This window comes from Saccopteryx leptura, chromosome 6, assembly GCF_036850995.1.
Source record: "Saccopteryx leptura isolate mSacLep1 chromosome 6, mSacLep1_pri_phased_curated, whole genome shotgun sequence".
NCBI lineage: Eukaryota > Metazoa > Chordata > Mammalia > Chiroptera > Emballonuridae > Saccopteryx > Saccopteryx leptura.
In genome coordinates this window covers 180614868-180640848 of record NC_089508.1, presented here as the reverse complement: position 1 = coordinate 180640848, position 25981 = coordinate 180614868, and the positions used below count along the sequence as shown (strand labels likewise).

The 25981-nt window shown below is 40.7% G+C and overlaps 1 protein-coding gene across 3 annotated transcripts in view; it reads left to right on the top strand.

Annotated features, from left to right (window-relative positions):
* Positions 1–25981, top strand: part of GABRB2 (gamma-aminobutyric acid type A receptor subunit beta2) — a 213522-nt gene that overhangs the window by 85987 nt on the left and 101554 nt on the right. The window lies entirely within an intron of this gene.

Here is a 25981-nt window from a genome sequence, read left to right as displayed (position 1 = left end):
TATACCTCCCATATGTAACATTAGATCAGAAACATGTCACTTCTGATTAAAGGTTCACATTCTTAAAGAAAGATTCAGCAGGAAGCAGAAGGCAATTCAACCACCTCCTGCGATGTGTGTTCTGTCATTGGGAAAATGGCAAAGGACAATGTTAGCCTGTAATGAATTTAGACAGGCAGGGTGTATTAATTTTATCCTCTTCCTCCACTTCTAAAGCTTTACCACAGGATATTAGACAAGCGAGTGACTGAGTAGCCATTCCACACTGAAATGAAGTCTATCAAACACTAATATATCACTTTTTAACTCGAATTTCTTAATTGGTTTAACTTATTTTCATAGAGAATTTGAGTAAATGCATTTGGTCAAGCAGAAAACGGAGATTTTTGTTAGGACTATCAGCCCTTCTGGCCAGAGTGTAAAACCCTGTTCTCCAGATTTGATTTGCTCAGTTCTTCTAAGCAGTAAAGATCACCTTCATGTACCTCCACCTCTGTGGGGAAAGATGCATATAATATAGTTTTATAGGATACATATTCTTTAAAGAGGTGTCAGCAAGTTTTCCAAGAAAATTGCCCATTGTGTTCCCCTATAAGATAAAATTATTTAGATTACAATAAGTGCATTTAGAAGTAATTTCTAACATCGTCAACTTTATTTCCTTTTTTATTTTTAGTGAGAGAGAGACAGAAATATAGAGAAAGACAGGAAGGGAGAGATTAGAAGCATCAACTCATAATTTCAACACCTTAGTTGTTCATTAATTGTTTCTCATGCATGCCTTGACCGGGGGGGGGGGGGGGGCTACAGCAGAGCGAGTGACCCTTTGCTCAAGCCAGAGACCTTGCGCTCAAGCCAGTGACCTTGGACTTCAAGCTAGTGACCTTGGGGCTCAATCCAGCAACCATGAATGGGGTCATGTCTGTGACCCCCATGCTCAAGCCAGAGACCCCATGCTCAAGCCAGATGAGCCCACACTCAAGCTGGCGACCTCGGGGTTTTGAACCTGGGCCTTTAGCATCTCAGATCAAGCTTCTATAAACTGTGCCACCACCTAGTTAGATCATCTTCTCCCTCTTTATAGAAAAGGAAAGTAAGAGTTCAGAGAGAGAAAATAGTATGCCTAATATCACACAGACAATTAATGGCAAAGGACAGTAGAATCCCAAACTCGTAACTCCTAACCAAGGGCCTGTTGTTGCTACCAGAGTCATCTGGTTTCTTGGAGTCACCATTGTCCGCTGACATGGGGAAATATGTCAAACCCAAATCAAAAATAGTAGAATCAGAATTACAGCATCTTCAGACCTCAGAGATGGAAGTGGCATGTATTTAGCAGCTCTGGAAGATAATCCAGGACTCTCTGTTGCCACGATTTGCTTGACTTTTAGGTAAAAACATGTAAAGAGGAAAAGAAAGTCTGCCCATCTTTCTTTTCTTCAATACTGCTGACTTGTCACATTTCAATAATCAGTGGGCCTGCTTCACTGCCAGCTAGATGGGTCTGTAGTTGTCCTCATGTTCATTGATGTCAATCACATGATAGCTGATGTGGCAGCCCTGAACCCCAAGGTGTGGAAGGCCTGATGCAGACAGAATGGAAGGCAGGAAACTCCAGGGAAGAACCCAGCTGTGCTCCCAGTGAAGATAAGAGCCTTGCGTTGCAGGCCCACAGAAAGAGTGCAGTGGTGTACATGCTGAACGGGGCCTTGTCCGCAAAGGGAAGGAGCATGAGACCCACTGAGGACATGCCATTCACATGCTCATGAATACATCTCGATGCAACGTTTGCTGGACATGGCACATTCAGAGGTAGGAGTTGGATATTCCCAACTTCATTAGGAGTGAACCCACCGACTCTGCTGTTGGATTAAAGAAGCTCCCTTCCTAACTTCATAATCCAGGGAGTTATTACCCAGTCACCGGTATACTTTCATGTCAAGGGTGTACAGACATCATTCTGTCTTTGAGGTTCTTGACTCTCGCTCTTGCATGAATACACTTATCCTGGAAGGGAAAGCAGAGTGCTGACCATTAGCATGCTGCTGACTTTCAGACAACGGGAGAAGTACCTTAGTCTGCCAGACTATGGGGGAGGGTCCCAGAACACACTGAAGAAAATCTCTGTTTTCTAGAACAAGTAATATGGATTTCTTTCATGGAGGGTATTTTTTGTTGTTGTTGTTAGGATAATCACAATGGAGGAGCTGTATCATAAGAGTTTTTTTTTATATAATTTTATTTTTTAATGGGGCGACATCAATAAATCAGGATACATATATTCAAAGATAACAACTCCAGGTTATCTTGTCGTTCACTTATGTTGCATACCCATCACCCAAAGTCAGATTGTCCTCTGTCACCTTCTATCTAGTTTTCTTTGTGCCCCTCCCCCTCCCCTTTCCCTCTCCCTTTCCCCCCTCCCCCTGTCACCACCACACTCTTATCAATGTCTCTTAGTTTCACTTTTATGTCCCACCTATGTATGGAATAATGCAGTTCCTGGTTTTTTCTGATTTACTTATTTCACTTCGTATAATGTTATCAAGATCCCACCATTTTGCTGTAAATGATCCGATGTCATCATTTCTTATGGCTGAGTAGTATTCCATAGTGTATATGTGCCACATCTTCTTTATCCAGTCTTCTATTGACGGGCTTTTTGGTTGTTTCCATGTCCTGGCCACTGTGAACAATGCTGCAATGAACATGGGGCTGCATGTGTCTTTACGTATCAATGTTTCTGAGTTTTGGGGGTATATACCCAGTAGAGGGATTGCTGGGTCATAAGGTAGTTCTATTTTCAGTTTTTTGAGGAACTACCATACTTTCTTCCATAATGGTTGTACTACTTTACATTCCCACCAACAGTGTATGAGGGTTCCTTTTTCATGGAGGGTATTTTTCAGCCTTATTACCCATAGGGAGAAAAGAAAAGAAGGTGATAAAAACATATATAGTCAATCTATGGAAATCACCTCCTCAAATTAGCTAACTTTTGGTAAAAAAAATTTTAATTACTTGATTTGCTAAATGGGTGGTAAGGGGGGGACGTTCCAGCCCCACCCTTACCTCTCTCTTCACTCTGGAGGTAACAAGTACAGCAGTGTTCCCTTTGGAAACCAAACCAGTGTAATAGGTTAATGACTCAAATCACAATCACTGTATGATAAAATGCTCAAGCTATTCCACGTCTCAGAAGCAGCCCATTAGCTGCATTCTTCTGGACAGGATAAAAGGCAGCAAAATGCTCAAATGGCCGTAAGTCCTTGGAGGAAGATGCTAATTCCGTGTTGGATTGTTCCCACTAGCCATAAAAGAGACAGTAATTGGAGCTATATTTTAGCCACTGTAACAAGCTGACAACTAAGGGAAACTACTGAAAACACTGGGATAAAGACCAAAGCTTGTCCAGGCATCACAGTAAAGAGTAGGAGGCAACCGTGCCTTTTAGATCATTGCACAAGAAGGCCACAGAACAGAAAGCCACTCAGGTAGTGGGAGAACAGTGTTGAGAGCCTGGATTTGGAATCTGACAGCCTTGTCTCAGGGCCTTAGCTTTGCTCCACCCTTCTGAGCTTCAGTCCCTAATCAGTAACACAGGGCTTCAGAGTAGCAAGCAACCCTCTAGGATTCCTGGGGGGGCAGGGTTAAATGGAGGAGTACTTGTAAAGCATTTAGTAGAGCGCTTGGTACATAGCATGCTATTTGTTAAGATTAATTGCTATTATTAAGATTGCTATATGCGTCTAACTTTGACCCCTTCTGCTCTTTCCCATCATGATTAGCATGGGATAATATTTGGTGGTGGTAACTCCTTATTATGTATCAACACTGTGTACTAGGTTGACACAAAGACAAATGAGACATCCAAATCCTGACACTCAAAACTCGGAGGTGAATGGGGAGCAGTATATGTAATAGTGCAGCAGTTTTCAACCAGTGTGCCACAAGAATTTCTGAAACAGGCAATACCTGAAGATTTAGTCAGGGACATGGACCTCTTTTCCCTTAGATTGTCAAATAAAAAAAATGACAATGGCCAAGACAATAATAGCTGTCTGGTATGAACAAATTAAATTACACTTTTATGTTTTTTGTCAGATCAGCAAAAAAAAATAATATATTTTGGGGTGTACTGCAGAATTTTAGTAATTAGTTTATGTGTGCCATAAGATGAAAAGGACTGAAAAATGATATAATAGAGAGATGAAGAGAAGTTGGATAGAAAAGAAGACAAGAACCAAGTTCTGAAATTTGTTCTCATAAACTGCGTATTTTGAAAAATTTACCCATCAACTTGAGAAAATACTAATTTTTGATTTATAAGAATATAGTCAGAATTAAATAATGTAACCCATGTAAAGTAGCTGGCACACAGTAGATGCCCAATAAATACTAACTGTTGTTGTGGTTATGGTTATTACCGTAGGTCCTAAGATAATTAGAATAGTCAGAATCAATCAGGCGCAAGCTGTGCATCGTGTACTGTTCTGCATACTGTCGTATCTTCTAACGCGCAAATAATCCCATGTGGTAGATGCTGATATCACTTCATTTTTAAAGAAGAGGAAACTGGGGCTTACACAAATTCACTGACTTGTTCAATGCCGCACAACTGTGTCAGGACTGGGAATAGAATACAAGTCTACTTGACTCCAAAGCCCGTGACCTTTGTGTTCTAACAGGTTTAAGACAGAGAAATGACCAAGTGCATGGACTGGGAGGTGGCAGAGTAAACACAGACACACTCAGAATTTTCATAAGACTGTCAGCTTAATGCAGTTATTCATTCTGACTACCTAATCATAGGAATGTCTGTGTAATGTTCCTAAAGGAAGCCTGAGAACATTCTAGTGGCTATAATGAAACAGGCCATATAGTAGTAAAATGAATTGCTGGACCTTTCATTCATTTATGCATTGAATAAGCAACTCTTGTTGCTCTACGTGGGGGTGGGGGTGGGGTGGGGGTTAAGAGACACAGGCGTGACAGAGCCAGACCTAGTCCCTACCTCCAGAAGCTTGTGCTTAGTGAAGGAAACGTGGAAACCACCGGCCAAAAGGATATTTAATAATAAAAATGAGGCCTGAAAATTATGATGAGTTCTAGGAAGAAAATTAAATAGAACAAATGGTCTGATGAAGAGTGACTAGGGGAGAAAGGCAGAGTCCTGCTTTCGGAGGTGACATCTGAATGAAGATGTGATTCATGAGGACTGACAGCAGTGATCTGGGAAGCCAATATTCTGTGAGAAAGGGTAGAACACCGTGGTCCTAAAGGTAGAACAAACTCATGTGCTCACAGGAAGAAGAGGAAAACACTACTTTACCCAGATCTTGGTTTCCTCTCTTTCACATAATTGCATCTTAATGTTCTTTATAACCAAATATATTAGTTATTTGCTATCTATTCTTATTGGCCTCTCTCTGCTAGAGCATGGGAGCAGAGACCTCCTGAACAGAACCTGTCCCAGAAGAGTCAATGAGAAAACAATTTATTGAGTGAACATATAGATAAATGAAGGAGTAATTGTAATTTATCCACAGCACCTCTTATTTCATCAGTCCAACTACCTGACTCTGTTTATCAGGTGAATGGGATCTGTGGTCCCTATGGTTTATCTCAAATTGAGGTATCATTCTGTCTCAATGCAGGTGTCTCATGCAAAATCACACCTAACATTTTTAAACAATGGCTTTTCATACTGAAGTAAATTAAAAGGAGTAGAGCCTGACCAGGCGGTGGCGCAGTGGATGGAGCATCGAACTGGGATGAGGAGGACCCAGGTTCGAGATCCTGAGGTCACCAGCTTGAGCGCGGGCTCATCTGGTTTGAGCAAAGCTCACTGGCTTGGACCCAAGGTCGCTGGCTCGAGCAAGGGGTTACTCCGTTTGCTGAAGGCCCGCGGTCAAGGCACATATGAGAAAGCAATCAATGAACAACTAAGGTGTCGCAACAAAAAACTAATGATTGATGCTTCTCATGTCTCTGTTCCTGTCTGTCTGTCCCTGTCTATCCCTCTCTCTTGACTTTCTCTCTGTCTCTGTAAAAAAAAGAAAAAAAAAAAGGAGTAGAAAAAGAAGCATAAAATCAAATTGGTATCACTTAGAATGCAGTTATCAAAGATTACTATTTTTTATTTGTTTTAAAATTTTATTGATATTTATTGATATGAGAGAAAGAGAAACATCGATTTATTGTTCCACTTACTTATGCATTCACTGGTTGATTCTTGTATGTGCCCTAACTGTGGGTTGAACCCACACCATGGCATATCTGGCTGATGGTCTAACCAACTGAGCTACCTGGCCGGGGCAGAGATTACTATGTTTTGATGAGGTGGAAAAAATCTGATTGCCCTACCTTCTAGTGCATTTCTCTTTATATTAGGTGTGAGACTGTGCTCGGGATGATAGCAATTTCAACAGTTGATAAGAAGGCATTTTGGAAACAAAGACAAGATCAGCAATTGTCATGAATTCAGCTTTCCAGATTGCAACTTAAATACACATATAAGTTGACTGTGTAGAAATTTCCATTGGTGTGGTGTTTTTTATGTTCCCTTGTCATTTGCAATCAGTGTGGTATTTTAAAAGAACGAGATGAGAAGGCACAGAGAACTGTATCAAGGTGGAATGTAGGTGACCCACATTAGCCTTCTGCCACAGAAGGAGTCAATGGAAAACCCGCCTTAGGAAGAGTGAGTGCTTTTCAGACACTCGCCTCAGAAAATTTATTACCAGGGAGTTCAAGGGGGACATTTGTTTTTATTCATGATAAACAAGTGTTTTATGACTAAAAATGTGTATAGCTTCTTACGTCCATGGATTGCAAGACAGAGATATTATATTCTTTGCTCAGCGTTGAGCATGTCTCTATGTTATTCTTTCCTGTCTGTAACTGAGTGTGTGTGTTCACATGCATGCACACGTGTGTGTCTCTGTGATAGAAAACCAGGCAGGCAGGGGAGAGAGCAGCAGGCTGACTACTGTGTGGGCAAAAGGAGCATTTAATTTATCCCAGAACAGTATTTTTGCCAAATCATAAGTATTTTAGCCTATTTAGGTGGAATCATGGGTTGATTTTTCCCTTGAGAAGTTAGATATAAGGAACACAACATTGAGTCTTATGTCTATGTAAAAAAAAAAAAAGGCTCATAATGCGATAATGAGAAACACTGCCCCCCACCCCAAATGTCTCTTTCTCAGCTAATTTAGGATGTGACTGAATTGTATATGTCACTGCTACTCAAATGTTACTCTCTAAGGACGAATTCATGGAACCTGTTAAGTCACTCAGTCTCTACACACTCAGTCATCATCTCTGATGAGGGGTTAAGACCAACCATAGGTTTGGGGTTTATGTGATTATAGGTGGAGTTACTTTCGAGGAGGGGGAAGTTTTGTCTACTACATGGCTGGCCACGGACCGGGCAGAGATATGAATTGAAAGAATGGAGGGAAAGATCAACACAGGGATGGAAATGCACTTCTTACTAAATTCTGGGCATAAGAAAAACAGTGTTTTACTCTGAGAGGCCAAGATCTAAATCATATAGATTATCAGTCATCTCCATTTGAGAAAACTTAAGATTCTGAAATCACCAAAAAGGCTGAAGATAGTCTGTCACTGAATAGGCTGGGGTTTTTGTGTTTATTTTGTTTTAATGCAAGGATCTCAGGCATGATAGGTGAGGAAGAGGCTGTATTCCTGGATTCCTTTCTGTTTGCTCTTTCCGATGGATGCTCAGGCTTCTGTTTCTCCATCATAAGTGGGACGCGTGGTTCAATTATTACCATTCAATGACAACCTTCTTTAATTTGAAAAAGCTACTTTGTCTTGGCAAGTTTTCAATTTCCATAGGCTGTGTAGAAAAGACTATAAAATATACACGGAGCCAAGTTTTAAGAGATGCCTTAGTTGCTGCCTATACAGATCCAGTAGCAGGTAGGGGAAGGGCGGGGAGGCTTTGGTTCTGTATTCCAGGTGCTGTCAGCTCCTGCTGACCCGGTTCTGTTCAGGAGAGCGTCAGGGTAAGGGCTGACCTATGTGGACAGCTTTCTCGTCACACCAGATGTTGAACATGGATGTTTTCCTTATATGAGCCATGACCTTTCTGTGCTTTAAAATATGGCTTCCAGTTCCTCATTTATTTTCCCCACTGCTCTGTGGAAGGAGAAGCGAGTGAATCAAGGGGGGATTGGGGACGCCAGGCTTCTTGACTTCTCTTGATAACACCATCTGCATGAACAGATGGGAAACATGTCAGGGCTAGAGGGGGACTCCAAGATCAAAAGGAAGCAGAAGAGAAATGGAAAACGAGTGTGATCACAGGGCCAAACAGATGAGTGCCAGTGGCTGGGAATTCTTTTCATCTGACCCAGGGAACGGTCACTGGGTGGCCACCACCCGTGGATTCCAAGGGTCCCCAGAACAGCACTGCCTGCATGTGGGTCCCCAGAACAGCACTGCCTGCGTGTGGGTCCCCAGAACAGCACTGCCTGCGTGTGGGGCAGGCAAAGTGCTCGGCACCGGGAATGGGCACTCAGCTCCTTTAGTCTGTCTGCTGACGGGAGATCTGCAGTGCTGTTGGTTAAAGTGCCCTGTAGTGGATAGCTAAGTTTCATTCTTATTAAGCTTTCCATGTGGTCCCGGGCCAGCAGAATCGTGGCCTCAGTGTTCTGGGTGTAGAAGATTCTACACGGACTAGATGTATCATTGTAAATACATAGCCAAATTGATACAAAACGTACACTGCTTTGCTCATGATTTTTATTTATTTCCATGCTTTTTTATTCTTTTCATTCATGCATTTGCTTATTCAAGCACTTATTTCTTTATTTCTTTTATTTACTTGTTTGTTTATTTGTTTGTTTGTTTTGAGACAAAGAGAGAAATATGGAGGGACAGACTGAGATAAATAGATAGGAAGGGAGAGAGATGAGAAGTATTATTTCATAGTTGCAGCACCTTAGTTGTTCATTGATTGCCTTCTCATATGTGCCTTGATTTAAGGGCTCCAGCCGAGACAGTAACCCCTTGCTCAAGCCAGCAACTTTGGGCCCAAGCCAGTGACCTTGGGCTGCAAGCCAGTGACCTTTTGGCTCAAGCCAGTGACCATGGGGTCATGTCTATGATCCCATGCTCAAGCCAGCAACCCTGCACTCAAATAGTGAGTACACACTCAAGCCGGAGACCTTGGGGTTTCAAACCTGGGTCCTCAGCATCCCAGACCAATGCTCTATCCACCGCACCACCACTTGGTCAGGCTCAAACATTCATTTCAATTCACATTTGTTGACTAGTCATTTTGTGCCAGGCAAACTATACTGTTTCTATGCTTTAACTCCAAGATGTCGGTCTTTTGCAACAAGAGGAAAGTGAATCTCAGAAAGGTTAAATAACATGCCTGTAGTCACACAGCTGGTAATGACAGAGCTGAATATTGAATCCAAGTCGATGTGACTCCTGAAAAGATAGTGACTATGCAGGACCACTTTTACCGTTCGATGAAAGATGTAACTTATTATAATTGACCAAAAATTACTCTTCATATTTGAAGGTAGAAAAGGTGTGAATGACTTGCTTTCTCAGCTATAGACCCTCTGGTATAGAAAAAACATCATGAATTTAAATTCCTGCCACAAATCCCAAGTCTTCTGATTGCCCTGAGCCACTCTCACTTTGTTTGTGAGTTGCTTGCAGTATCTTAACTGCCTGCAGGGTGAATAGCTACCTGAGCCACCTACTTTTTATCAGGTGAAGTGTAAATAAAAGTTTTCCAAGTGATTAGTTCTGGGGTGTGTGTGTGTGTGTGTGTGTGTGTGTGTGTGTGTGTGTGTGTGTGTGTGTGTAGGGGACAATAACATGGAAACTGAGACCTGAGTGGAGGTGGATAGCAACCAGGTGAACTGGGAACAGAGGGAGGGGATTCCAGGGAAAGGGACCAGCATTGTGCACATGAAGGTGAAGGGGGAAGGGAAAGACAGGTAAAGGAACTTCAGGGTGCTGGGGCGTGGACTGTGACGTGGGAGCTATGAGAAGGGAGGTATGCTGGCTGGAAAGGGAAGAAGGGTGTTTTTCAGTAAGATTTTGGAGTTTGGACTTTAGGGCAAAGGTAGACACTGAGACTTTTAATAAGGGGAGTGTATGATCAAATGCACATTGCATTTTCTCGACCGCTTTATGACTCAGAATAAAATTTTAAATCTTTGAGTTCTTAGAACTTGACTAATAGCATTTATCATTGTACTGAAAATCTTCTGATGTGTTTTGGTTACGAAGACTCAGTTAATAAAATAATGTGTAGGCATTTTTACAGGATAATATCAAAATTTTCTCATTTCAAAAGGGAACCTGAGTGTGCTTCCTGCCAACGGTGACAGAAGATGATCTGACTTTGAGTGGTGGGCACACAATGCAATATTCAGATCATGGTATCATAGAGATGTACGCTTGAACCCTATATGATTTTACTAACCAATGGCACTCCAATAAATTTAAATTTTAAACAAACAAATAGAAATAAAAAATTAGGACATTTGATTTTTAAATGTATATTTTCTAATCATCTTCTTTAAAAATTCAAAGATAAGAAACACAGAATTTTATTTCCCATGTTTAGCAACAACCAGCTAAACTGAGAAACTGATACCTTATTCAGAAACAATATGCTTCCCCTAGCTCCACAGTCCCCACCATTCCCTGCTGTCCTATGTTGAGGCTAATAGACGCCATAAATTTGACTAGGCGCCCAAGTTTGTGGCTCACCAGTCAGGTTTAAGTATCTTATAAGATCAACACTTTTTTTTTGGTCACATCACCCTCCGCAATTTTCAGTGGAATAAAAGTATCAGTTGGTTTGCTTGGGACCTAAGACCTACTGCTGTTTGCTTTCATCCAGCCGTGCACCGGGTATAAATCTCAACAAGTTTGCTTCCACTTGTGGTGCCCTATCCATTTACCCACGTGCCCTGGCTCTGGGCACCGAAACCCTCCCAGCTGCATTCTGTCTGGGAAAACCTGGTCCCTCCTTCACCACCTGGCTGAGGGCTCTTTTTCTGTGCAATAACTGCTTCAGTTTCTACCCACATTCCTTTTTTTTTTTAATTTTTATTATTATTTTTTTTTACAGAGACAGAGAGAGAGTCAGAGAGAGGGATAGACAGGGACAGACAGACAGGAACGGAGAGATGAGAAGCATCAATTATCAGTTTTTCGTTGCGCATTGTGACACCTTAGTTGTTCATTGATTGCTCTCTCACATGTGCCTTGACCGCGGGCCTTCAGCAGACTGAGCAACCCCTTGCTTGAGCCAGCGACCTTGGGTCCAAGCTGGTGAATTTTTGCTCAAACCAGATGAGCCCACGCTCAAGCTGGCGACCTCGGGGTCTCGAACCTGGGTCCTTCCGCATCCCAGTTCGACGCTCTATCCACTGCACCACCGCCTGGTCAGGCCCCACATTCCTTTTTGGAGTCCTTATGACACAAATTATTTTTATTTAACACACATGCCTAGTAACACTGAATGCAAATAAAAATAAATATAATTATTTAATATTCATAGCTAAAGTTTGTAGGAACGCCTATTCCATGCTAAACAATTGTTATGTATTCTTCTACGTCCATCCTAAGAGGTAAACGCCCTTATTGTTGTCGTGCTGTTATTACTGAGGCTCAAAGAGGTTGAAAAAATGTATCCCAGGTTACAATGCTAATAGCTTCTTAGATCAGTTTATCTTGTATCTTGGCTTTGATTTAAGGTTCTTAAGGCTCAAGACCACATCTTAATAATTTTATGAAATATATTCTCCAGGGCTTAGCAGGTGCCATGCAGAATCTAGACATTCTGCAGACTGAGGACTATTGGTCAGCTCTTTATTGTCATTCAAGTATATTATAATTACAAAGTCATTGACCAAGTTAGAATGAACTTGCAAATATTAGGCTTTTAAGTTTATATATTATCCAACTCAAAATTCTTATATTCTCTTTAACACTCTAATAGTAGGCTAAGATTAAGAATCCATTAGCTTTTTGCATTAGATTTCTCTCACGAATAGCATAAATTTGACAGTTACTAGTCTATTTTTTTCCTGTCAGGAAAAGACAGTCAAGGATGCTTTCAGGTGGCGGTAAGTAGTTGGGGAGGACAAAGAGGTTACTGAGAAAGCAAATGCAGAATCAGATGTGTCCCAGGGATACAATACATCTTAATCACTTAAAAATAATTGCTCTAGCCCTGGCCGAGTAGCTCAGTTGGTTAGAGCATAGTCCCAGTATACCAATGTTTCATGTTCGCTCCTCAGGTGGGGCAAGTAACAAGAATCAACCAATGAATGCATAATAATTGGAACAACAAATCAATGTCTCTCTCTCTCTCTCTCTCTCTCTCTGAATGGCCAGTAGTCACTACCATCACCATCATGGCCATGCACATGTGTTACATCCCAGGAGACAGGCCACAGCAAACCCAAAGTGAATTTTATAAGTTTTATTGCAAACCTGCGCAGGGACTGCAGGCAACCCACGCAAGGGAGCACTGCAGCCCCGAGCTTCTAAAATGGCTCCTTTTTATAGGGTGGCTATCTAGGCTGAGCAAGCAAGCAATGTTTATAAGGGCGGGAGAGGTCGCGTGCAGCATAGCAATGGGGGGGGGGGGTATAGCTGAGTAGAGAATTTCAAACATAAACTTCTGATAAGGGTCTCTGACTCATAGCCTGTTTTTCTAAGAGTTAGACAGTACACTTCCTTGAACCTAACATTCCCCCATCTCTTTTGGGCATAAATCAAACCCTTGATTCTTCATCAGTGGGGAGAATGGTATTTATAGGTGAAACCTACAAGGTTACAATGTTTTCAGCACATTTGTACAATATCTTTGCAAAAGTACACAAACACACACTGTTCTAAGATAATAAACTACTTTCCTGCAATATCTGCAGGGTTGATACACAAGGACGTGTCCTACCTTTTATTTTTCTTCTCTGTACTAACTTCTTACAACTTGCACAAACCTTCTGCAACTTAAATAAACCTTCAACTTTTATGAACTTTCTTTACTATTCATATATAACCAGCTTTCACAACAACTTACTTTTTCCTTTCAAAAATATTTCTATACCTTATACCTTCTATTATTAAAACCATATAGTTCCTTTCCAATTTATCAGAATTCTTAATTCCTAAAAACCTTAACCTTCAGCGAGGACTAAGTTAGTAATAAGTAATCCTCTTTTAAAGATTGCTTTTTGGAGGTGTCCTTTTCCTAAGTAGCCTATTGGACACATAACCAATATTTATAGGTTATTCTATAGTGGTAGCTATGAGCACATATATAATTTTCATTTACCTTATAGCTTCTCTCTCAGCCAAGGGACCTACACCCCTTTCTGTATGACTCATAGCAGTACATGCATCAAACCTTAAGATGACTTACTTGGCTTTCCTTTACCTTAGTTTCCCTCCCTCCATGGAGCAAGGGGGCAGCTTACCTTCTCATGTCCCCTTTCCCACAGCACAGGTGTGTCAACTGGTGGGGCTGGGAAGCCTGGCAGGCTTCAGTTCAATGACCTTTCTTTCCACTCTGGAGCAGGACCTTGATGAAATGCTATGAAACCCCTTAGGGCGCTGGAGTCAAAAGTTGGTATCTCCTGACTTCTTTTGGGCCTTATTTGCCTTTTCTGTTACTTCCTTGGTCATTATAGACCTTAAAAGGCATGCTCAGAAGATCTCACTGAGGGGCTTGACTAAGAGAGCAAAATTGGGAATCCTGTATTTAAAGAAGCCTATTAGACCGAGGAAAGAAAAGATTTGATCTGTGGTGGTAGGTGGTTGGAGACTGTGGAGGGTCTGAAATCAGGTGGAGGTTCAGGATTATGTCTCTAGAGTTCTCCTTTCTACCTATTATGTTAAGAATTCTTCTATTAAGCCAATCAATAGTAATATTTGTTACTCTGGGTTTTGTGACCTAACATTGAACAATTAACAATTACTGAATTATTATATATCCCCTAATATTTAAACTAAAATTTTAATATCACAGGCTATGAAATAGCAAATGAAAAGGAGAATTAACAAAACACTGTTGAAATAACATATACATTTCTAACATAGAAAGTGTTTTTTTTGTTTTTTTTTTAACAACAACAGATCCTTGGTACAAAAAGGAAGTCTTTGTACTTGACAGACTATACAATTCTATTATGGCTAAAGCAGTGGGTTTAGAAGGGGCCATATTCCCTAAATCTTCTCCTTGGGTCTAGCTCCAGATAGGAGGTGGGGATTACCCGGAGCCAAAGCAGAGGAGGGCAGGGGGCTGTAGCAAGGTGATGATAGCCTCTAGTTTACTGCACTGTTATCTTTTGCCTGACGAAGCAGTGGCTCAGCCCTTGAGCCGGTGCCCAAGGGGGAGGGGCAGGTGCCTGAAACTGTGAGGGGAGCCTGCCGCTTCTCCTGCAGGCAGCTGCAGCCTGGCTGCATTTTCTTTCTCTACCTCTGCTGCTATACTGGCTGCATACTGACCGTGCCACCTGCCTGCAGGTGGGTGCTGGTGAAGTACGCTAAACTCTCTATGTTTTCTATGGGTCTAGCAATCCTTGGTTTGGCCAGTCTGCTCTTAAGTTGGCCATTCTAGTTCACAAAGAGTCCGCAATGTGGCGGAATCAACAGGGGTCCTGTAGTCTCGTGCCCCGTGAGAGAAATTAGAAAAGTTATCAAGCAAGTACTGAAGAGGCGTTAGGGCAGCAGATTGCCCCTGACCCATGGTCCTTGACTCTCGAAGGAATCCTGTGAGGAAGCAATGGGCGAAGCAGACAAACAAACCAAATATGCACACAAAACAAACAAAACTTCTAAACCAAAACTGAAGGGAGAAGGCAGCGTCCTGCATTCCCCGACTGACCAGGTAGGGAGAAATCAGGTGGCGTCCCACCTGCTCCACTATACCCTTTTCTAACCAGAGCTCTGTTTCCAAATATTCCTTACCTAACAGTCTCGAAACTCCAAATGTTTCGAATCAGCCAAATTCAGTTTCCAAATGGCAACTGCCAGAGGCTGGCCAGCTACCAACGTCTGCTGCAGCCCACTCCGTGAGGAGGGGTCTTACACGGTCTATCTCGCTGGGGCCTCCATGTGTTACATCCCAGGAGACAGGCCACAGCAAACGCAAAGTGAATTTTATAAGTTTTATTGCAAACCTGCGCAAGGGAACACTGCAGCCCTGAGCTTCTAAAATGGCTCCTTTTTATAGGGGGGCTATCTAGGCTGAGCAAGCAAGCAACGTTTACAGAGGCAGAGGCAGGAGAGGTCGCGTGCGCACAGCATAGCAACGGGGGGGGGGTATAGCTCAGTGGAGAATTTCAGACATAAACTTCTGATAAGGGTCTCTGACTCATAGCCTGTTTTTCTAAGAGTTAGACAGTACACTTCCTTGAACCTAACACATGCAGATTCTCATTAGATTCGAGCAGACAGTAAGGCAACAGTGGAGCCAAAAAAATGGTGGGCCATTCCTTTATTAAAGTCTTGCACCGGCCGACAAGCAAACACACAGGGAATACACTTCTGTCTTCATTCAGAGCTCACAAAGCTACTGACACATTCTCCAGTTCCACAACCAGGAGACTCTTCTCCAGTTCCTCCTAGAATCAAAGGCCCCACCAGTCTCAGCAGAGCTCGCAAAAACCCCTCACCTCTGGTTCCCCATGTTCACACCTCCCTTCTCTGCCAACATGGCTTCTCTACACAAACTGGCTGCTTCCTCAGCACTCTGCCTTCCCTCTGCTCTCACTCTGCACACATGGCTTCTCTCTCTGCCTCTTTTTCTTCTCTCCCTTTTCAAAACTTTCTGGCTGAAAATCTCCCCTCCAGCAAACATTAGCAAAACAATGGCCCTTCCCAAGCAGGAAGGTAATTTGCCATTTCACAGACCACATATACCTGGTGCTACCCAGCCCCCAATATAAACTAAAAACCAGCAAACATAAAAATCACATTTTACAAATTTATTTGACCAACACTCTCTCTCTCTCTTTTTCTCTCTCTCTCTCTGCTTTCTCTAAAAAACCAATACATTTAAGATAACAATAATAATTCCTCTAGAAATAATTATTCATTATCAACATTATGGTGTTACATCACCACTAATGTCTTAACTAATGTGAATTTTGCACATGAAAATTATAACCAACATGTAATGTTGCATCCCAGTGCTCTGAGGATAGTTTTTCATGGTTTTCTTATTTATTACCTGACAGAAATATGTCTTTACCTAGAGCTTGTTTGTCATTAAGCATGCTTTGAAATATTTTAATGTTTATGGGTTACATTACAACTCTTAAGTCATTTAATTACCTTTAGCAACTCTTCCAGTTACTGTGTGTTTTGTTGAGCTAAAATCCATTAGGAGCCAAATTAGCAGAGGGCTGCTGAGGCTGCAGAGGATTCAGGCATTTGCTTCTGTTGCTGAGTATTAAAGATAGAGGCTGCTTTAGTGAACCAGAAAGTACAGACTGTCACCGACACCGTCCTCGTGCCATGGTGAGCCCCGGCCTTCATCACCCTGACAGATGAGCCTATTCCATGCACATCCTCTCCAGGAAGGGAAATCTACCATCTGCCCTCGGGAGTCATTTCATTATTTTACAGCCTTCCCTATCAGCCAAGTCATCTTTCTGTTTAACCCAAATCCTCCTTGTCCTTCATGTTAGAATTTATGACCACAGCTCCCTGTTTGGTCCATAGCAGAAAATATGAAAAGCCCATCATCGCTCCCGGGAGCCCTCCGTATAAATAGAGGCTGTTATTAAATCCATCAGCCTGCTCTCTTTTGCAGCTAGAAGAGCGGAGTCATCCAGCCATTTGTTAAGCAATTATTTGGGTTTTATACTCAATAACATTTTACTGAATTATGGAGACATTTTATCATACACATATATTTTTTTATCTAGAGAGAGACGCAAAGAGAGAGACACACACACAGAGAGAAAGAGGGATAGAGACAGACCAAGATGGCAAACTGGAGGAAATATTCATAATGCAGCCATTCTTAAACTTGGCCGTCCGTCCTCTCGTTCTCCTCAACCTGCTCCCATCTCCCAGCTTGGATAAGATGAAATGTTTATATAAAAAATATTACACCCCTTTTCCCTTCTGAAATCTTCAGTTACTAATTTTTACTTTACGTCCAGGAATCGGATATACTTGTTTTCATCCTTGTCTTTTGTGATGTGCTATGATAACGTTTTTGTGACCTTTATTTTATTCTCATTTTTACTTTTTTACTGAATTTATTGGGTTGACATTGGTTAATAAAATTATACAGGTGTCAGGTGTACAAGTCTATAACACATCATCCGTATATTGTATTGTGTGTTCACCACCCCGAGTCAAGTCTCCTTCCACCCTTCAGGTGATCCTGCTAAGTGAACTAAGCCAGGCGGAGAAGGACAAGTACCATATGATTTCACTCATATGTGGAATCTAATGAACACAATAAACTAATAAAAAAAATAGAAACCAATTCACCAATACAGAGAACAGACTGACAGCCGTCAGAGGGGAGAAGATGGGAGGGCTGGGTGAAAAGGTGAAGGGGTTCAGCAAAATAAATAAATAGAAAGTCTCATCCACGCAGAAAGAGTGGGATTAGCAGAGGGAAAGGGCTGGTATTTTAAACTGTTGGTCATTTTTGACATGTGCTTATGATTTTTTTTGAGAACGCTTTTTCCGTTTCTTTGAAAAGTTTATTTAAAATGAGCCCCAGTTTTTTTATTATGATGATTCATCTCATTTGGCTTTAGTTCTTCATTTAGTCAACTAAGCTATTTTCCTAATGTGTCATTATTAGGTGACTGGTATATATTTTTTTCCTTTTCTTTGTGTTTTCAAACAACCCTGCATTACAGGCACGCTCTTGGGGGAACTTTTCAAATACATTTTTTTTCTAACTTGTAATATTTTGTTTTAATCAGACTTCCGTTTTCAAGAGCTCTCTGAATTTCAGTTTTTAGTTGCCCTGAACTGCATGCGGGCCACCAGCCCACTTCAGAACTCCATTCTAAGTAGCTAAAAGCTGCTGAAGAAATGAAATGGTTTCCAGGAGTCAACACTAAGTTCATCTTACTGATTTATGCTGAGATTCTCAAGGCTATGTCACAGAATTCTAAGTAAATAATTGTCCAGAGTTCTAAAGGACCTTTTGCTTCAAAACAGCTCTTCATTATATGTTGGCTCAAGGTCACCAAGCAAGAGGCAGAACCAAGACCTGATCCTGGGATGACTGGTCTCCAAGACCTCTGTTCTTGATCTCTGCACCTGTGTCCATGAGAGACTTAACGTTAGTTTACCAAACGCCATGCTCACCACTGCTCACTGTTACATGTCTTGTAAAGATGAACATTCTTGTGCATGCTTCTTTGTCCTTTCCTCTGCTTATTTCTCCCAATAAATCCCTAAAAGTAAAACTTCTGGCCAGTATGTGAAAGTTCTGATATCCAAATTACACCTTTATAAAGATTATAGCAATTTAATACTCTTACCAGCCATTATGCAAACCCAGTTTATTTATCTTCTCATCAATTGTTGCATTTGAGAAAAAAAGAACAATTTGTTAGACAAAAAAAATATGGTAGCCCATTGTTTCCATGGAAAATGTTAGGGTGTGTCCTCAGCATACACGGTCTGTCACACAATTCCAAGTGGGTTTAAGACTTACTCTAAAATTTGAAAGCCTGAAACCAATAGAAATATAGTGAAATTGCTTTCTCCTCTCGGTATGGAGAAGGATTATCTAGATATAGAGCAGTTTAAGAAATAGAAATGTAAATGATTGATAGCTTTGATGTCAACAAAATAACATCAAAATCTCTAATGAGTCACTAAGTAAAAGAGAAACACGTTCTTGACAGCAAACTGCAAAGTACTTGAATTAACAATTTACAACTAAAGAAATTGAAACTTCTGTTAAATATAGAAAAACGTTCTATTAATCATAGCTTTCCAAAGATGGAATACATTCCTTTTGGAAAGAGTTCCAAGTCACTGGAGAGATTCAAGTTAGAACAGTAATTGTTGAGATCTTATGGAAGAAATTCAGTCCTCAAAGATAGTTGTGTATAGTGACATATATGTATATTATATAATCATCTTTTCTACCTTAGGAATACATAATCAAATGGTGCCATGTCCACCAATATTTTAATGGCATAGGACATTTATTGAAGTACCTACATTTGACACAGCATGCTGACCAAATTTTCAACCTCTGGAATGCAGCCCCATTCATTATCAAATGTTCTCATATATCAACAAATGCTACTGCGAATAAAAAAAACAAGTAGCAATGAATAGTCTTGGAGGAGACTAAAGCAGATAGAATTGTCTTAACTTGTTTAGAGAGAAAAGCAATACACATTCATCATAGAATGAATGAAATACTAGAAAATATAAGATAATAAAAACAACTATATTTCCACTTAATAATATTATGCTTTTAATCATTTTACTGTGAATCCAATATACCTTTTATAAATGTGAAATTATACTGTACTGGTCCAAATATACCGTTTTATCTGCAAAAAGAAAATCCAGAACATTTTCCTACGTCCCCACTCTTCTGAAAATGTTTTCTTACTGTGTCATGTGACTAAACCAGAATGAATTTAAATATCCCTATATGTAATACATAGAATATTCTTATTCTTTCCATTTTAAAGTTGTACTTAGAATACTTGTATATCATTTTGCATTATTTTAGTTTTCACATTAACATTTTAAAGTGAAATTTTAGAAACAAATATCAGCACATTTGGTGGGTTTTGATTAACATTGCCAAATTACCATGTAGAAAGTTTATACCAATTTAAAATTCTTTTGGCACAATGTGAGAGGATCTGTTTCCCTACAGAATATGTAGTACTGAATATTTAAAATTTTTAAAATTTTTGAAGATTAAATAAGCCGTAACCATCATGGCTTAATTTGTATTTTTAATATACATTAATAGTTTCTAATTGTGGTAAGCATTTTTCCATATATTTGGTGCCTATTGGATGTAAAAATTCAATTTAGATAGTAAAAAAGATACTATTGTGGACCTTAGTCAAATAAAAAGCCAGCTAGTTTCCCAGCAAAATGATTTATTTTGGGACAACAAAGAATTGCAACTTGGGACCTGCGACTAGTCTAGTGATGAACCAATCACAGGCAGAGTTCAGAGGGGCTGTTGTAAACAAAAAGTCCATTGGAAGAAGCTGAGAGTTTAAAGTGCAGTGGCTTTTCATTGGCTGAGTTATTAGAGTCTTCCATTGGTCGTGTGGTTTCCGGGCAAGGAGAAAGTCCTCCCTGTTCTTGCTGTAGAAGAATTGAAAAACAGCTTGTTATGGGAGCTGGAAACCACATTTCTTCCTGTTTAGAGTCATTGATAATGAGTTTTAGGCTGTGACAGCTTCCCCTACAGGCCCTTTCAACTGCAACTTATTAATTGGCTTGTTTTATAATCTTCATGCCATTTAGATCAAAATCTTTTCCATTAGAGATAACAGAAAAGACTGAGACCACATTGTTTGTGGATTTTGTTGGCGTCAGAAGTACAAGCTGAGTTGCCAGCATGTGACAGGAGACAGCTCTGAGTAATTTATTTGTCATGTTTAAAAAAATAGCGGCAGCAGTAACAACAGTAGAACCTATTTTACTTTCCTGGCTGAGGTTATCACAGTTGCAACCATGTACACAGGGAAAGCATGTGTGAGGGCACGTTAGAGACTGGATCAGTGTTTCCCAATGAACTTTCAGCAAGCACTTTACCTCCAAAGAGTGAAAACAGTTCATCGGGCATGTCTTTTCTTGAGACATCTGATGCCAGCTGCTCAGGGAAGGGTGTGTGTGGAGGGGGTGGGTGTGGAAGAAGGCTGTTTAAATGCCATTTCAGTCCCGTGTAGGTTACTTTGATAGCCATCCTCCCGCTAGAATCTCATGCCGTTGGGCAGTCATCCTGCATTGCCATCTCCCTTTGTCCAATTCTGCTTTTCTTCCCTTCTTCCACAGGTGATGCTCCCAAATGAGCACCCTTTAGGATCTACTTCTGGAAAAACTAATTTACCATAGACCCTGAGTCTACTAGCGATTCAGAAAATAATGAATAAAAAATGTAGACCCAGGATAATTTTAGGTGGTGACAAGTACAGTGTGTCCGTAAAGTCATGGTGCACTTTTGACCGGTCACAGGAAAGCAACAAAAGACGATAGAAATGTGAAATCTACACCAAATAAAAGGAAAACTCTCCCAGTTTCAGAACTATTCAGTGCAGTTCGACGTGGGCTCATGCACAGATATTTTAGGGCTCCTTAGGTAGCTATCCCGACTCTACAGACTCGTCACTGACTGATGGCCTACCAGAACGGGGTTTCTCCACCAAACTGCCGGTTTCCTTCAACTGCTTATCCCACCTAGTAATGTTATTTCTATGTGGTGGCACTTCGTTATAAATGCACTGATATTCATGCTGCACTTCAGTCATGGATTCGAATTTAGTGAGCCACAGAACACACTGAACTTTCCTCTGTACTGTCCACATCTCGACTGGCATGGCCGTGGGCTGCTCTGCTGTATACACGGTGTTACGTCATCATCTGCACATGCGCACATGCTGCCACATCATCCTACAGAAACTGGGAGGGTTTTCCTTTTATTTGGTGCAGATTTCACACTTCTTTCGTCTTTTGTTGCTTTCCTGTGACCAGTCAAAAGTGCACCATGACTTTACGGACACACTGTATTATAAAGGAGATGAAAGTAATGAGACAGTGACCACGGTGGAGGATCTACTGTGGAGAGAGAATGCTTCTTAGGTAGGCGATGATGTCCTGAGACTGAATTCATAGGAAGGAGGCAGTTTATTTAAGGTGGAGGGGACCTTCATCCCTCATCCCTAAAATCCCAAGACAAAGGTCACAGGAATGAAATACTTCTAATTTTCATGACAGCCTAACTAGAAAAACCTCAGATTTTAAATACATTTCTATAATATATTCTACCAGTCAGGGGCCCAACAGAAAACAGATGGTATATTGAAAATGGGGTAATTTGAGAAGAGTATAATAAAAAGGCAATTTACAAAGAGACAGAACAGCACCCTTTTTCCCTTCCAGAGCTAAGATTAGAAAGTTGCCATCCACTCCCTGGTGTCCCAGACTTAAAGGGGTAGCGGAGGGAATGGTCAGGGCAACCTGCACACAAGGTCTACGGTAGTGGAGGTAGAGCCCTGGAGCGTTCACCAGCCTCACTTTCTTTCCGCCCCCAAACTCATGACATGCTCCCTGTTGGCCAAATCCAAGCTAAGGCTAGGGAACCAGAGGCAGTTTTTGAGGTCCCTGCAATGTAGTCTCTAGGGCTACAGAGCTTGATGGTTACGGATGGAGGGGAGCCAGAGAGGCAAAGGAAGCCATCTTGCATGTGTAGCTTATATTTTAAAATTATACTGGGTGAGATTTGGAGGAAATGACAGCATACCATTTGAGGTTGTAACCGTAGTCTGTTGCTGGCCAGCTCTAAGTCAACATCTGTAAGCTACTGGGTTTTTTTGTTATTTGTTAATAAAAAAATTGCATGGCTCACCTGACCAGGCGGTGGTGCAGTGGATAAAATGTCAAACTGGGATGCTGAGGACCTAAGTCTGAGACCCTGAGGTCGCCAGCTTAAGCGCAGGCTCATCTTGTTTGAGCAAAGCTCACCAGCTTGAACCCAAGGTTGCTGGCTTGAGCAAGGGATCACTCGGTTTGCTGTAGCCCCGCGGTCAAGGCCCATATGAGAAAGCAATCAATGAACAACTAAGGTGTCACCAACGAAAAATTAATGATTGATGCTTCTCATCTCTCTCCATTCCTTCTGTCTGTTCCTGTCTATCCCTCTCTCTGACTCTCTCTCTGTCTCTAAAAAAATTAATTAATTAATTAAAAAAATAAATAAATTAAAAAAATTTGCATGGCTCAAAATTGATGAGCTTATTCTGTAATGGTATGACTCTGAAGTTCACAAATTAAAATAAAGTATTTTAAATATATTTTAATGGTTACAACAAAAAGTATCTGGCATAGCATCATTTTAAAGTGTGAAAATACACACACACAAAATTGTTGAAATAATCCGAGAGTCCCAGCTCTGTGTCTTTCTAGTCAGTTAAGTGACTCTTATTCAATAAAATTTCTTACAAAGATCTGAAGTCAGATTTCAGTTGTTAGAATAGGAGTCAAAAAATAGAATGATTAATTTTTTTCTCACGGACTCAGACTTCCTTTAAGACATAACATAGAGAGAAGAGAGGATATTCTCATTCTAGATGAGAACGTTGGGACTGTAATATGGGAAATTGAGGTGAACAAGGGCTGACTGGGGAAGGATATTAAAAGCTTAGATTGGTATGGCCATATCTATTAAAGTTTTTGATTAAGTAGGACTTCTGTGCTCGCAGAGTGAGATTTTGTTAGATACTGCTTTTCGGATTCCACACGCACGTTATTTAAGGACATGTCTCTCATAATCCTACCTGCTTTTGTAGCAGAAGCCTGTCTATCCCTTTAATGGTCACAATATCTTCACGGAGGATAAGGTTCGAAAAAAGCAGAGTCGCAGAAGGCCAAACAGCTGCAGAAGAGTACAAATAGCTCTAATCTGAAACACACGATTTATCAAATGGGAACATGATTGCTAGCAATCTTACTTTTTTTGGTGATTACAAAGTTGAGCATGGTAGCGCGCACGTGACCCCATAGGAGAACTCATCCAGAGCTTGGCAAACAATTACGCATAAGCATCGGAGATTTTAATTTAAGCAGAAGGCCTCTGTGGAGGTCAATCAAGAGCACAGGCTGGAAGGAAAATGCTGAAGGAGACCTTCCATCAGGGGAGAATATTAAGTGGGACTCCTTAGGGAGAGGCCTCTGTTTGCTTGTCTGGGGTGGGCTCATCTACATAATTGACTAAAACAACATGAACAGCTGTGGAATACAGCATTTGAATGTGTGGATAAAACAAAATTACAAAATATACAGGGTCACAGAACATGGGATGTATTTTCATAGGACGATAGAATTTCCAAGCTCATTTGGGATGTAAGAAATCAGCCAGCCCTCTAGACTCTAGAGAAGCTAAACGACTTTAGCAAGGTCAACTAGCTCATTGGTTGTAGCCTACTAGTCAAGTGAGTCAGGCATCCTCGATTCAAATCCCAACTCGACCGCACACTCTTGACTCGGGAAAATCACTCTGCCTTTTGGTACCTCAATCTTCTCATCTACAAAATGGAAACAGTGTGAGGACTTAAAATGGGAATAATAATAGGACATTCCTCGTATTAAGTAAGTTGATACATTTCAGTAATACTAAATGGTGTCTAGTAAGTGATTAAATAACATGAGATATTATTAGCAGGAATGCCAGAGCTAAAGTCACCTAACTCCGACAGTAATATTCTCCCTACTCTAGAAAAAGCAAGAGCATATTACAAGACAGATTTATGTGAGAAATTGGTTTCCTAACTAAAAATGATCATGAGACATTGAATAATGTCGGCCTTCTTGAGTTTAAAAGCAAAAGAATGAAAGATTTAATTACCTTTGGGAGAAGCGACTCAGATGTGCTCCTTAGAAGTTTTCCAAATTTCAGTTCATACTCTAATGCTTAAATTTAGTATTTGTGTCTTTTCCCCCCTAGCTGACATTTTTAATTAGTTTGTTTTATAGCTAGCAATATATATATTTATAAGTATTATAAATATATTTATAAATGTATATATTATAATATATAAATATGTATATAATAGATTTGATAATATATAAAATATATAATATATAAAATATTATAAATATATAATATATAAAATATTATAAATATAAAAATATAAATATATATGTATTTATGATTGACCTTTTTTTAACATTTCTCTAGTAATGATGCCTACTAATGCGACAGGATTCCGTTATTCTTGTAGTTAGAATGAGTTGTGATTTTAAATAAATATACATTTTGAACAAAGTAAAAGCACGCTGTTAATTAGAACAATATGTTTTGAATCTAGTTGCGGATAAGGGATCCGATGTTCTTACAAAACATATGAAGTTGTTGAAAAAAAAAATTTTTAATGGAATATGGATGGTTGTTATCTAGTTAAAGAAATCAAGCAAAGACCCTGGCTGATTGGCTCAGTGGTAGAGCATCGGCCTGGAGTGCAGGGGACCCGGGTTCGATTCCCGGTCAGGGCACATAGGAGAAGCGCCCATTTGCTTCTCCATCCCCACCCCTCCTTCCTCTCTGTCTCTCTCTTCCCCTCCCGCAGCCAAGGCTCCATTGGAGCAAAGATGGCCCGGGCGCTGGGGATGGCTCCTTGGCCTCTGCCCCAGGCGCTAGAGTGGCTCTGGTCGCAACAGAGTGACGCCCCAGAGGGGCAGAGCGCCGCCCCCTGGTGGGCAGAGCATCGCCCCTGGTGGGCGTGCCAGGTGGATCCCGGTCTGGCGCATGCGGGAGTCTGTCTGACTGTCTCTCCCCGTTTCCAGCTTCAGAAAAAAAAAATTTTAAAAAAATAAAAAAGAAAAAAAAAGAAATCAAGCAAAGTAGAAGTTTGAGGTTACTTTCTTATCATCTCTGGTTAAAATTCTAACCGAGTTTCTCATCTGGGCAGACCCGTGTATAACCATGTAGTCTAGCTCCTGAAGCCCTCCTGAGAGTCTGCTGAAGGCCTGAGACATGTCATGTTGACTATGATTCTAACTTCTTCTCTACTGGCTGAGGGGCAAAGGCATCTGTTATTACTTATTCACTATCTTTGGCCAGATTCAAACTTGGGATGATAGGGCACCGTCATCAAATCTCAGATAGTGACACTACTAACTATGTGTTATGGCTTTGGTACAAAATTCTGGCAAAGCTGTTGTATTTTTCTTTTTATTGTAAAAATGCCTTTCAGCGATTGTATCAGTATTTTAT